Raw genomic sequence first — 13,989 nt, 5'->3', positions numbered from 1 at the left:
AATGTATGACTCCAGATGTATAGGTGAATGGCAGCCAGTTTGAAAAATCCGAACTCCCCAAAAATCAGAATTTAGAGAAAAATAATTTTGTTGTTCTCTCCTGTTACAGCCTTTTTGTGTACCTTCTGGGAATATTTCATTGTCAGCACTATAACAGTAAATGTGTTTTATAGTATCTGATTAAATTGATATGTAGGTGGAAGTAAACTTCTACACAATTCGAATAAAAGGATAAAAAGTACTGTGTAATTCTTTCTGTTACATTCTGTCATGTTACATGATAAAAAGTAACAGCATAACCATAATCAGTAACAGGAAGGATGTTATTTAAGACAATTTCACTGATGAATCACAAAGTTAAGCTACTATATGTCAAACATTTCATTTAATATAAGTTATTATCATCATATTAAATAAATCTCAACATAATATACAGTATATTGAATGAAAAGACAGGTTTTTTACTTTTGATAACAGCAGAGAACATTGTGCAATTCTAGTATAGTAGATGGTAACAGAAAGGAATTTATTTTAGAATTTTTCATTACTTAAGCAGATTTTGCATCTTGCAAATACAGTTTCAAAAGATAAATGACATTGTTTGCTGTTATCTTCCAATTGTGACCAATCTTAAACTATGAAATAAAGCAATTGTTTTGAAAAAAAAAATTTCTGTCCTGTTACTTGTCCTGTTATTCAAGATTCTTTCATGTTACCGACATATCGGACTATATTTTAGTATATTTCTTAACCTTTTGTATTGCAAATGCTAAAATAAATAATTGGCATTTGATAAACTATTGCAGGATATACTGGTAAACCACAAATAGTATCTTTAACTTATTCCTTATTCCCATTAGAAATTTTTTTAAATTGATTCACTTTGTTAACAGGAAAGAACTGGATTTTTTGTACCATTTTTAAAATTGCCATTGTTACCACATTTAACAATTGTTTGAATTACAGACAACAGTTCCTAGATCCTAAATGTGTGTTCTTCGATTTGTGCTATTAAAATACCGGTTCTAAAGACATTTTTTTTTTCCTATTGCCAAAAATTAGACTTTTTCAGATATTGTCTCATATACGTTTAATAGTTAATTAACGGCGTATATGTAAAAATCTTTAGACCAGTCCGTGTGTTGAATTTTCAGAATTGTCAGGCTTATACGTAAAATTCAGAGCATTAAATATGACGAAAAAGGACATTAAAAAAGAATGTTTGAAACATTATAAGTATAAAGGCGTCGATTGTTTAGAGAGTACTTGTTAGTTGCAAAAAACGCTTGTTCAATCCACGAAACTGGTTCTTGTCCTTTTGGAGTTTTTACCTTGATTGGTTTCTTCGTAAAGAATGTATGAAATTATAACATGGTTAAACAACTGTCAAATTTAATTAACCTATTTTTGCGTTTTTCAGATTGATATGCATTGTAATTGATTACGAAAAAACTGTAGACATCAGAACAGATATGCAAAAAACTTGACAATACCAAAATCGTTAATTAACACCTTATATGATTTATTGTACATTTGTGAAAATTTATAACAATTATTTGTTGGTTTTGTTTTAAGTTATTATCTTTAAAACATCAACAACGACCGACAAACCCATTTCTACATGCGAGCAAACATTATCGACCCATTTCATGAGTTTTCATTTCTAGGTAGCAACATTCCATCAGCGCAGGTATACGGAGTATATATCGCCCAGTTGATACGATATTCCAGGGCGTGCGCTTCCTATCATAATTTCCTTTATAAAGGGTTGATGCTTACAGAGAAGCTATTTAACCAACAGGTCTAAGTGTTGAAACTGAAATCATACCTTCGAAAAATTTACCGTCGCCACCAAGAGTGTGTTGACCGTTATGGACTATTCGTTACACAGATGACGACGGATATGTTCCAATCGTGGTAACTACAATACCGTCTTCCTTTCCCCCGAATGTGACCTACCAAATTATACTTATCGCTGGGTTTGTACTTACATGAGCAACATGACGGGTGCAAGATGTGGAGCAAGATCTGCTAACCCTTTCGGAGCACCTGAGACTCCCCGGTTTTTTTAGTGAGGTTCGTGTTGCTCAGTCTTTAGATTTCTATGTTGTGTTTTGAATACTATTGTTGGTCTTTTTCTTTTTCTGCCATGGCGTTGTCAGTTTACCTTCGAGTTATGAGTTTGAATGTCCCTTTTGTATCTTTCTCCTCTCCTTTACTGCCCTGAAATGACATTTCTATACATTTTAATGTGTTTGTTTTTAGTATGAAAAACAAAATACATAGAGAGAAACTGTACGTAGCAGGAATAATCAGCACGGTGTTATCAACAATTAACTTGACATTGCCGAAATCGTTAAGATTCTTCTTATATGAATTATTTGCCATAGATGACAATTGATATGAATGTTTTGCATTTTTGGCTTCTTAATTCATTATAGATAAACAGAAACATTAAACAGCCCAACTGATCAGTAAAACATGATACAGAAAAGTTAAGTTAGCGATATTATCAATTGACACCCACATTGGAGTTATTGTCCTTGCCGGTTTTTACTATTTTTTTTAAATTTTGATCCATTATAATGCATACTATAATATATAGGACCTGCAAAAGCTTAACTGATCATCAGGCAAGCCCCACAAATAAGTAAGCGTGATCGAAATAGACACCTTCAATAAATTTGTTTCCTTGAATAACAATATTAATAACCATTTTGTCCTTTTAACGGTAACCTGTAAATTTATGATAAAAAGAAAGAAACTGTTAAGCAACAAAAAAGATAGCAAGACAAGCTTCACAATAAAATCAAATAGTCAATTGACTCTTAAGTGACTGGTCCATTTTTTTCTCCTAATGGATATGGATTAAACATGATCACATTCTTAAGAGGTGAAATATTTGCAAACGTATTGCTGCTATAAGTTTTATAGAAAAAAGTAAAATATCAAAAATACCGAACTCCAATTAAAATTCAACACGGAAAGTCCTTTATCAAAACACATTAAACGAATAGAAAACAACTGTCATATTCCTGACGTGTTACAGGCATTTCCTTATGAAGAAAATGTTGGATTATTTTAGCTGCGTATTTTGGTAAGTTCAACGACTCGGGCTCCTAGACGGCTCAATCTACAGACCAATAACAATACATTTTAATATCTCAAAGCAGTGTATTTTGAAGTGTCAAGATCAGACCGAGGGGATGATGTAATAAAAAGTTCATATATTTCAGTTCAATGCATTGATTCCAAAGAGAATTATTTTTACCGCAATTTTGTAAAAGACAGTGACTAAAATATCCTTTATGAACATATAAAAAGTAAAATAACAAAAATACCGAACTCCAAGGAAAATTAAAAACTGAAAAAAACCTTATTAAACGGCAAAATCAAAAGCTCAAACACTTCAAACGAATGAAAAACAACTGTCATATTCCAGACTTGGTACAGGCATTTCCTTATGTAGAAAATGGTGGATTAAATCTGGTTTTATAGCTAACTAAACCTCTCACTTGTATGACAGTCGCATAGAAGTCCATTATATTGACAACAATGTGTGAGCAAAACAAACAGACTTAAAAGATAAAAAATGTCAAAAATTGGGGTACAGCAGTCAACATTGTAATATATTCTTAATCACTATAAATGATATCCTTAGTTAAATACTTTCCACAGAAAGAACGGATTTTAAATGAAATTACAAGAATTTTTTATCTGTATTTTGCAGAATCTTCAGAGCAAAATGGTGAACATTTGTTATTGCAGTATTATATGGAGTATTGTTTTTTCCAGTAAGTATATAATAGGCTACAGAATAAGCAATGACAGGAAAACATATAATCGCCTTATTCAACGTATAACAAATGTAAAGGGTCTTAAGCTATGACTTGATTGCACCAAATTAAATATATCGTACACCTTGGTGTACCGATGCATCGGTGAGAGTCATTGACCAATTACGAAATATTGTGGATTATGCTATTAATTTCATTATGATAATTTGCGATCATATTAAACAATGATTTCAAACATGAAAAAGTGAAGATTACGCCTTAACAAAAGACACGAAAAAAATTAAAAGTCATGAATATAATGAAAAAAAATTAGGACATCGATGAACATTTTTTTAAATTAAGGGATATGACACATACACATATAAATCATACTAAACCCCTAACTGGCAGGATTGTGGTTGATTTTCATATGATGAAGACATTATCTGTCGATCAATTTAATTGAGGGATGGAGCTGGCATGTCAGTAACTTCTAGTAGTCCTTTGTTAATTTATGTTGATCATTCTAATTTTGCTTAGTTTCTTCTGTTACGTTTTCTTACATCGGACTCTGACTTCTTTCAAACTAAGTTTTACTGTGCGTATTACTGTGGTTTGTATATTTCACATTGGCTACAGGTATTGGGGAGGGTTGAGATCTGACAAAACATGTGTAATCCCGACTCATGTTTGCGCCTGGCCTGTCAGGAACCTCTAGCCTTTGTAAGTCTTGTGTGGTTTTTTTTTAAACATTCGTTCATTTGTATGTTTCGGAGTTAAGTATGCCGTCCATGTCGCTGAAATAGTAACCATTATTTTAGGGGCCAGCTGAAGCCCGCCTCCGGGTGCGGGAATTTCTTAATGCGTTGAAGGGCAATCGGTGGCTTTGGGTTTTTTCTTCCCTTTGGTTGGGTTGTCTCTTTGATACATTCCCTGTTTCCATTCTCTATTCTATTAGTAAATTTAATTTAGTTCTATCGCGATGGGTTATATGTGAATCAATTCTTGATTAAGTTATATTGACATCCAATTGAGTTCTAGATTTATTTGGTTATGTCGTGTTTGCGATCACGATTAATTTTTGTTCGACGCATTTGTTTTTTTTTTATTAAATGAGCAATAATTTAAAGATTTCTGCATGGAAATTACATAAATTTATTTCACAAAAAACAAATTGAAAGAAAACCAGATTATATAATGTTATATCTGTAAAAGAGATATAAAACACACGCCAACGCCCTCATTATTCATACATGTATCTATCGGAAGCGTTAAAATCCTATTAAATTTAAAACTGATGTATATTTCAAGTCAATTATTTCCGGTCCATGTGTTTTCTCTTTCAATAATTAATGCACATTTGGTTTCGGTTATTAACATGCCGTCAGAAAAGGAGTCTATAGAATATTAAAATATATAACCGTATATTCTTTAACGTCTCCAATATTATTTGATTCAAATTGTAATATAATAAAAGTGAGAAAGAAAAGTTTGTATTTTTGTAGCTTTTTTCAAACTAAACTGTTAAGTGCTTTAAATATGCCGACTTGTTTACACTCTACTAAAATGCAATGAATTGTCTAGCATTCATTATATGTGTAAGTGCCTTAATTGTTTTATATAGAAAGGAGTTTACTTTTTGAAGAGTTTTTTTTTTTTGTTATTTCACTGATAACTTGAATTTGATAGTTATAATTTCATTTTATCAAAAAATATGTCTATCTTCATTATAGTTTGAAAACAAAAGGCACTGGGAATAATGCATTTCATTTGAAATTATTCGGGATCACCCTCTCTACCATCACAGTTTAAAAAGTATTTATTTACAGATGGCCATTTTCAATCTTTATTAATTATGTTAAAGCTTCGGGTGAATATGTTGAGGTTCTATCTATATTATGGCTCAACAAGATTTAAAACGGCTAAAGATAGTCACAAAAAAAAACGCAATTTTTAACAAACTTAGCATTATTGCCAGTTTTTATCGAAGCAATTTATAAGAAGAAGATTCTTACCTAAAACCAATCACAAGATTTAAAACGGCTGCAAAAACTACAATTTTAACAAACTTATGATGTTGGATGTGAGGCTAAATATTGTCTCTCTGGTACAAATCTAATCATTTTAGTCCTTCTATACAATGTTTACAAAAACATTCAAAATGTGCAATTTTGTATCAAAAAGCTTCGACTGCAACATGAAACGATAAAAACATTTTGATTTTATAATTGTATATATTACAGGCATTTTTCTAGATTTAGGCATTTTGTAAAATGCCTTAAAACTTTAGGCATTTTCTAAAATACCAGCAAGATTCAGGCATTTTAAATAATGACTAATTCATCTAGGCATTTTACAAAATGCCTGAAAAAATTGAAAGGCATTTTCCAAATGACAAAAATTATATTAAAGAATGAAATGGTGAAAAAACAATTGAAAGCTTTGAACAACAAAGCAGTTTTATTTATGATAGTTACTGAATGCAAAAGCTTGCAATTTAAGAGTTTTAATAATCAACAGTAAGTTTTACTGAATTATTGCAAATTCACACAAGCACAGAACTCGAATTATTTGTTATTTTTTAAAGTGTTCGGATTACAGAACTGTTACACAATATTTTTCCTGATTTTTTGCAAATACATTGTTTGGCCTAAAATCTGGTTTTAGCATTTCGACCACATTTGGAGAAACCTGGATCATGACACATTTAGCTCTTTCATTACCTTTTCTGATAAAACACTTAACGTTCGACACCACTGTGTTTCGCACACGTCACACATGAATATCTTCCTTTTTATATGTTCCCAAAAGATTTAAAGCACATCATCATGATTAGTTTATTTGACTTGTATCTTTTGGCTTATAGCTTTTAACGGACTGAAGCAGATCTGCCAATGACGGGTGATGCATCTATAACAGGAGACGCTTACCATGTCAATATACCGTTATTTGTCTCTTCTTGGTCGATTTTTGAGATTTTAACCACAGTTAACTACTGTCTCAATAATTCATTCGATTGCAAAGACCCAGGAATTTCATTGAGGCAGTGAAGATGAAGATACTCATATCTTTGCATCACAACCAAACACGGCCTTGTATGGCGAAATACATGATATTGAAGGGAATTTGTTTGGATGTGGATGAATAAATTCTCATTCCTTCTGAATTGGGACATTAAATATATTGCCGCATGTTAGTAAAGTGCAACTCTCTCTGCACGTTAAGAACTCATTGACCGTTCTGCAGGTGGAATTTTCTGTCCCTATCCAAAATACCTTCATTTCAAGCGGCAGTCGAAATTCCTGTCCTTTATCCAGGTTAATCCACTGCAGAAATTACCCATATATATTATAACCAAATTGTTCTCGTCTTAAAAATGCATGAAATGTTGGCTATTGAAAGCAATAAACAGCAATCAGTCAATTGAAAACAAACTTCTTTTTCTCTGCTTCATATGTTTCACTTCACTGTTTTGAATCTGTATTTTCTAAAAATTCGTTGGTAAATTTTGTTCTATTGAAAGAACAATTTGTCCTTCTGTCATTTTGACATATAATCATAAATTTACTATCTGAGATACATCTAGTGAGTACATACGTAACGTAGTTTCACTAAAACGAACATATCATATGACATACAAACTTTCCAAGCTGGTTTTTGAAGAATAAATTAATTCTACCGAACCATTAGTTATTTTCTTTGGAAGCTTTTGTGTTTTTGTCAATTTTTGTCATATGCATCTCAATGGTATCCTTTTTCTACAAATTGCCTGAAACTAAACAGGCAATTTGTTGAATTTTGTTTCAAAATTTTAGTCATTTTTAGTCATTTTATATCATGACTCTCAAGGTTAGGCATTTTATAAATTGCCTGAAAATTCAGTCATTTTACAAAATGCTTAAATTTAGAAAATGCCTGTAACATATACATTTTTCATAATTGAATTTCAAAAGGATTGACAACTTTGAGATTATGACACTCACTAGGCCTGCGAGTAAAAAAAATACAGCAGAAATTGACCTCTTCTCTTTCATTATAACCCAATAAATCGTTACTCTTTGAATGCAAAATATCAATGATTGTTTAAGTAGTTTTGTCCAAGATTGGACAATCACTGTTAGATTGTTTAGAGGAATTAAAGGTTGTTGTATGCCAGTAAGACAGCAACCCAACGATACGAAGGACTAACAAAAGACAAGCAAATGTCCACATATGGCCTTCTACAATAGCCAATAGTTTTTAAAGGTATATTTAATTGCATTTAATGCAGAATTTCCTCATTATGTCGCTTAGGTGATATTTGAGGCTCTGAATTGTCTAAACGATATTTAAAGCTAAATGGTCTGACCTATTGCAAAAGTTATAAAATTAAAAGATTCGATGATCTATAAAAAAAATTATATATTGAGATAAACTCTCGTTCCAGCATTTCATTTCCTAGAACTACTCTTTCCACGCAAACCTTTCGTCCCAGTTCTATAACAATAGTGAATGAATTAAACATTAACTAATAAAGTTATTTCATCTGTTAGCAATACATGATTAAGTTTATCACATAGTATCGTTTTGCAAAAGTAAATATGTATCTGGCGCGTTTTCGTAGGTTTTTAGCTCACCTGGCCCAAAGGTCCAATGTGATCATTCTCCATCACTTGGTGTCCGTCATCCGTCTTCGTCATCGTCGTCTTCAATCATTCGTCAAGTTTTACAAAAAATATTCTCCTCTTAAACTACTAAGTCAAAATTAACGAAACTTGGCCACAATCATTATTTGGGTATCTATTTCAAAAATGTGTCCGATTACCCCTCCTACCAACCAAGATGGCCGACATGGCTAAAAATAGAACATAGGAGTAAAGTGCAACTTTCGCTTTTTATTTTGAAAACTGCTTTGAAAAGAGAAAATGTAACAGGGGCAGAAATATTCTGCCTACTGTCCATTTAAGTCAAAACTGTCAGACGACCTCTCATAGTAGTTATTGCCCTTGAATGCTGAGTTTTACATTTCTTTCATTTTTGCCTATCATTTTGCAATTTATGAGCGATAGAGAGAATATTTTTAAAAAAATAACCAGTAAGACAAGATCTACAAAAAAGGCAAATGGCCAAAATCGTCAGACGACTCTTTATTACAGTTATTGGCCTTACGCGACGATTTTTACAATTTGTTTTTGTGTTTTTGTTTAATATTTTAAAAACTACAATAGAAAGATAGATAGAATTTTAAAAAGCAAAAATGATCAATAATACAAGATTTACAAATCTGCAAATAAGTCTTATTTTTCAGTTGACTCGTTATTTGAGATTTAATGATGGTATTAACCAGTTGTGAGTGCTTTTTCCTAATATATAGAAAACTATAATAGATAGATGGAAACTTTAAATAGCAAAAGTGATCAGCAAGACAAGATTTACAAATAAGTCAACATCGCCGAAATCGTTAGTTGACTCATTATTGGAGTTTTTGGTCTTAAATGACAATTTTTACCAATTTTAGTGCTATTGCCTATACTCTTTTAAACTAGAATAGAAAGACACTTTTAAATAGCAAAAATGATCCGCAAGACAATATCTACAAGTAGGTCAACACGGTCGAAATTGTTTTTCGACTCGTTATTGGAAATCCTGCTCTTTAATGACGATTTTTACTAATTTTTGGAGTTTTTGCCTATTATCTTGAAAAGTATTAAAGATAGATAGAAGCTTTAAATAACAAAAAATGACCTGCAAGACAAGATAATTCGACCCAATTTGAAGTCTGTTCTATATCACTATCTTTACATGGTTAAAAGGCAATGCGCTGTTAATGATGAATTCGCACGGCGGGTGATGAATACATACGAGGAGATGCCTAACCTGTCGATGCATCCGGTCTCGATCCTTTTGGAGTTCATGCAATTTCCTTAGCCTTGTGTGTGACTTTGATCTTTTTCTTAATCAATCTATGAAATTTGAACGTAGTTTCCTTAATCTATCTTTCAGTACTAGTTATGTCAGCAATGGCAGATTATCTGGATGACGAAAGCTTTGGTATGGTTGATAATCCAAGCTGGTGGCAAAGTTCTGAACCTGACGAGAGTAATGGTAATTTGATAAATCCAGAAGAAGACCAAATCAACGTTGATCGAAGAGGATTTAACAGATACCTGTCAAAGCACAAAGGTGTCATCCCATACTACTTGCATAAAGACGGTATTAATTATGGCGGTCGCCCGGGTCCAGCATCAACACGTCTCTGGGGAAGTCGCTTATACGGGATGTCAAAGATGAGACCAAGTTTTGGGCTCGTGTCCGTCAATAGCAGAAGTGGACCTTTTGGTGTTAAAAAATGAACAGATGATGTGCCTGAATGTGAAACAGTGGTCTATGTAAAAGATTGTTTGATGTACAATTTGTCGATGGATTCTCTTTTAGATAGTGCATTGAAACATATTTCGTTTCTTTAGTTTAAAAAATTATTCTATGATAATTTTCTGCTATAATGCGATTTGTTTTGTAATAAATTGTTTCAACTTCTTTCTTGAAAAAAATCAGTCAAAACATGACTATGTATGAATTGTTTTATTTGTACTGTCCTTTATTTTCTAATATGTTGTAGTTTGACATAAAAATCATAATTGTAGACTTATGTTTTTTCTCGCAGAAATTCATAAAATTTTGATGTATAATTGTTCACGAGATTTGATATTGTTTGAGTTATAAACTGGGGTATGGTGACTATTGGAACGCTGTTCATTTCTTAATAGGAATTAATGTATTTCAATTTCAAATCTAATAATTTATGTTATCTCTTATTTTCATTTGTATTATACTGCGTATGGTTGGTCACACAACCAAATGCAAACAAACTAAGCCTTTCGACCTACGCTTTAAGTTGTGTTACCGTCGACAAGAAAGTTCACACTTAAGTGCACCATGTTTTGAAGCATGGCTTTCGCAGTCCATTTGATCCAAAACGGAAAGTATGAACGATAATTTTGTTTATATTTATTTGACTTAAAAAGACGCGCAGTTGTCTTATTGAACAGCTTTTGTCGTTGTTTCAACAGCCTTTGTGTATTTATTTTATAACTTTTATTTATTTTTAAATTATATTTATCTTGGTTATACTGCAAACACCTCTATGCAGTATGTCTAAAAATTGTCAACTGTTTTAATACTGTTGAATAAAATATGTGAAAATAAAACTATTAGCTGTTAGGTTATCTTTGACTTATGTGTAATCGATCATTTAAGATTTGAACTTCCACATTGTTCATAATCAATTTCATCGGTTATTTTTTGGAATCATATACTCAGTTGTTAAACTATAAAAGATAACGGTCCAAAAGTTCATTTTAAAAGCTAGTAAATTTTCCAATAACAACATTTTAGACGCAGGCGGCGATGGTCACGATGGCGTAAACTATCTTATCCCCGGCTTAGTATATTTCTAGGAGTTTGATTGGTTAACGCACGTCGTTACAAAACCCATAGCCCCTGGGTGTTGCTAACCCATATCCCCGGACGTTGCTACCCATTACATCGGGGAATTTCACGTGCGTTTTCCTTAGTTCCATGGTTGTTCCTTATGAAATATCGAATTCTGTAGATTTTCCATGATGTCTGTATAATTAAATACGTAATCCACTAACGATTTTATCTTATTACATCGATTATTTGCACTCATTTTAGTAAATGCATCACTATGCAGCCACATTGTCAATGAATGGTACTACTGACCTAGCTATGCAAATGACCCACGTTGACGTCACACTGTTTATGATGTAACTCTCACAACATTGCGCGCCAAATTCGACCCATTTTAGTTTCTCTGTCTCTAGTTTAAAAACGTCTTATATTTGTCTACCTGCAGGGTTCTACCAAAGGTAGTACCCTACACCCCGTTAAAAATATGTCAAATTCCCAGATTTCAATAAAAGATATTTAAAAAATGAAAAAAACGTTGCTTTCACGTTAAACTTTGTGGTCGAATTTCTCTAACAATCGCCAGATTTAGACTAAGACCGGGGATAAATTCGTTATCTACGTTCATATTCGTAGATATGGATATTTTAACACCCTTCAGTACCCTGTACACCCTTCGGCTGCACCTCAGGGTGTACTTGGATACTTCAGGGTGTTAAAATATCCATATCTACGGATATGAACGTAGATAACTTATAATATCTAACAAGAAAGAGGACCATTCTTTTTCATACCTTGTATGAGAATAACTGTTGTATCTTGTGATACGAGGTTTACGTCTGTCATATGTTTATTGTCCTTGACCTAATAATCTACTGCTTGAAAACAATGTATATTTTTTGACATGTGAAATACTCAGGGAAAGGATAGCTACATTTGGTATATGGAATCCTTGTAATGTCCGTTGAGCAGGGTTCGCCTGAACTCGACTTCATCTTATGGATAAGTGATCAATGTTAGTTTGTGTGATGAATTCTGTATCTCAGATACTCTATGTAGTAGGCCAACTATATTTCGTGTATGAAATAATTGCCAGGTGTACATGTCTGTCTGGCAGGTTTCATTTGAATTTGACTTCATTTTCATGGTTTATTGGTCAATGTGTTTTAATCCTTTTCTGAAAAACTATAAACAATGGGTAAAATATATTTGGTGTATGGAATGATTGTTTAATTGTACAAGTCAGGCAGGCAGGCATCATCTGACCTTGATTTCACTTTCATGGTTCATGGTTCATTGGTCAATGTAATGTTAAGTCCGTTTCACAGATACTATGAGCAATATGTCAGCTATATTGGGTGTATTGAATGATTGTAAGGTATGTATAACTGTCTGGAGTGGTTCAAAATAAACTCATCATAGATACCAGGATTGAAATTTTTTATTTGCGCCAGACGCGCGTTTCGTCTACAAAAGACTCATCAGTGATGCTCGAATAAAAAAGTTCAAAAAGGCCAAATAACTGTCCTTCATCTCCTTTTCATGGTTCATGAGTTAATTAAGTTTTCATGGTTTTGTCTGTTTCTCGAATACTATAAGCAACAGGACACCTATATTTCGTGCGTTGAAGAATTGCATTTTGTACTTGTTGTCCTGCAGGGTTCATTTAACCTTGACCTCATTGTTATGGTTCATTTGTCAATGCGCAGGTTTCGTTATACCATCTGTTTGTCAGATACTGTAAACAATAAGGTACTGTTTTTGGGTGCATGGTATGATTGATTGATTGATTGATTGATTGATTGATTGATTGATTGTGTTTAACGCGCTATTTTGATATTTCGTATTTATTTCAAGATAATTCAATTATAATAAGTAAAGCAGGAGAGACATTTCAGCGTGCGCACTCTTGTTACCATAAATGTGTAATACACTTACAAACTAAACAAAAATAGAAGGGCCATCACAAAACACAATATTCAATCCACTTTCGTTCGCTTGGATAGGCAGGGAATCATACAGTTGTCGTACTTGAGTGTCTTAAATTTAAAACAAAGTCGATATTTGAAAATAGGGTGTAATCAGCTTATTATACAATGAATTCAACCACGTAGAGAAATTTATTGCAATTGCGATTTTGTATCCCAAAGTAAATTATAAATAAGGAAGTCCATAAAACCCGACAAAATCAAACGTTATAAACCAATTTATGATATATGCGAAGATGGGTTTTCGACTCCGCACTGATCCTTGCACTTTCGCTAGAATGATGTTTAATCCTGAGGTCTAACTTGAAAACGGGTTTAGACTTTCTAGTTACTTAGTACACGTTTTAACTGGTGTTAGGACTTGGCCTTGACAGTGATTAATTAATTCAAATCCTTATGGTATTTCGGGCAGATTTAGGCAGTAAGTATTGCAACAGAGACCGTTTTATTTTGTAATGTAGGAATAATACTTAATTCACCGTCGTGTTTTTACTTAACAAAACCAGGTTTATTAATACACGGACGCTACATTCACTGATATAGGAGCGGTTTTTATGTAAATACAGGACAAGATTGGAAAAGTAATATCATGCCACAGTTACTCGGTAGCAACGCATTTATTTCAAAGCTAGAAAGGAACGGTTAACAGTAGCACGATTTTCTCGTTATTTAAGCATTAAATTAACTAGGACTACCATTTGTAGTTCGGGCTGAACACATAATTTTGACATTGCTATACGGTTTTTAAGTATCTCAAGGAATATCTTGTCTATCGTATGGAAGAACTAACTCAGGACGATATGACGAGAATGAACCGT

At 32.7% G+C, this 13,989-nt stretch overlaps 1 long non-coding RNA gene across 1 annotated transcript in view; it reads left to right on the top strand.

The window, feature by feature from the left end:
• Positions 1-10,963, top strand: part of LOC127715133 (uncharacterized) — a 38,842-nt gene extending 27,879 nt beyond the window's left edge. The window contains exons 2-3 of the long non-coding RNA XR_007988180.1: positions 3,731-3,794; positions 9,759-10,963. This is a non-coding gene — a long non-coding RNA (uncharacterized LOC127715133). The remainder of the gene's footprint in view (positions 1-3,730; positions 3,795-9,758) is intronic.
• Positions 10,964-13,989: the final 3,026 nt, after the last annotated feature.

Source organism: Mytilus californianus, unplaced genomic scaffold (genome assembly GCF_021869535.1).
Source record: "Mytilus californianus isolate M0D057914Y unplaced genomic scaffold, xbMytCali1.0.p SCAF_9, whole genome shotgun sequence".
NCBI classification, from domain to species: Eukaryota; Metazoa; Mollusca; class Bivalvia; order Mytilida; family Mytilidae; genus Mytilus; species Mytilus californianus.
This window is presented reverse-complemented; position numbering and strand designations above follow the sequence as displayed.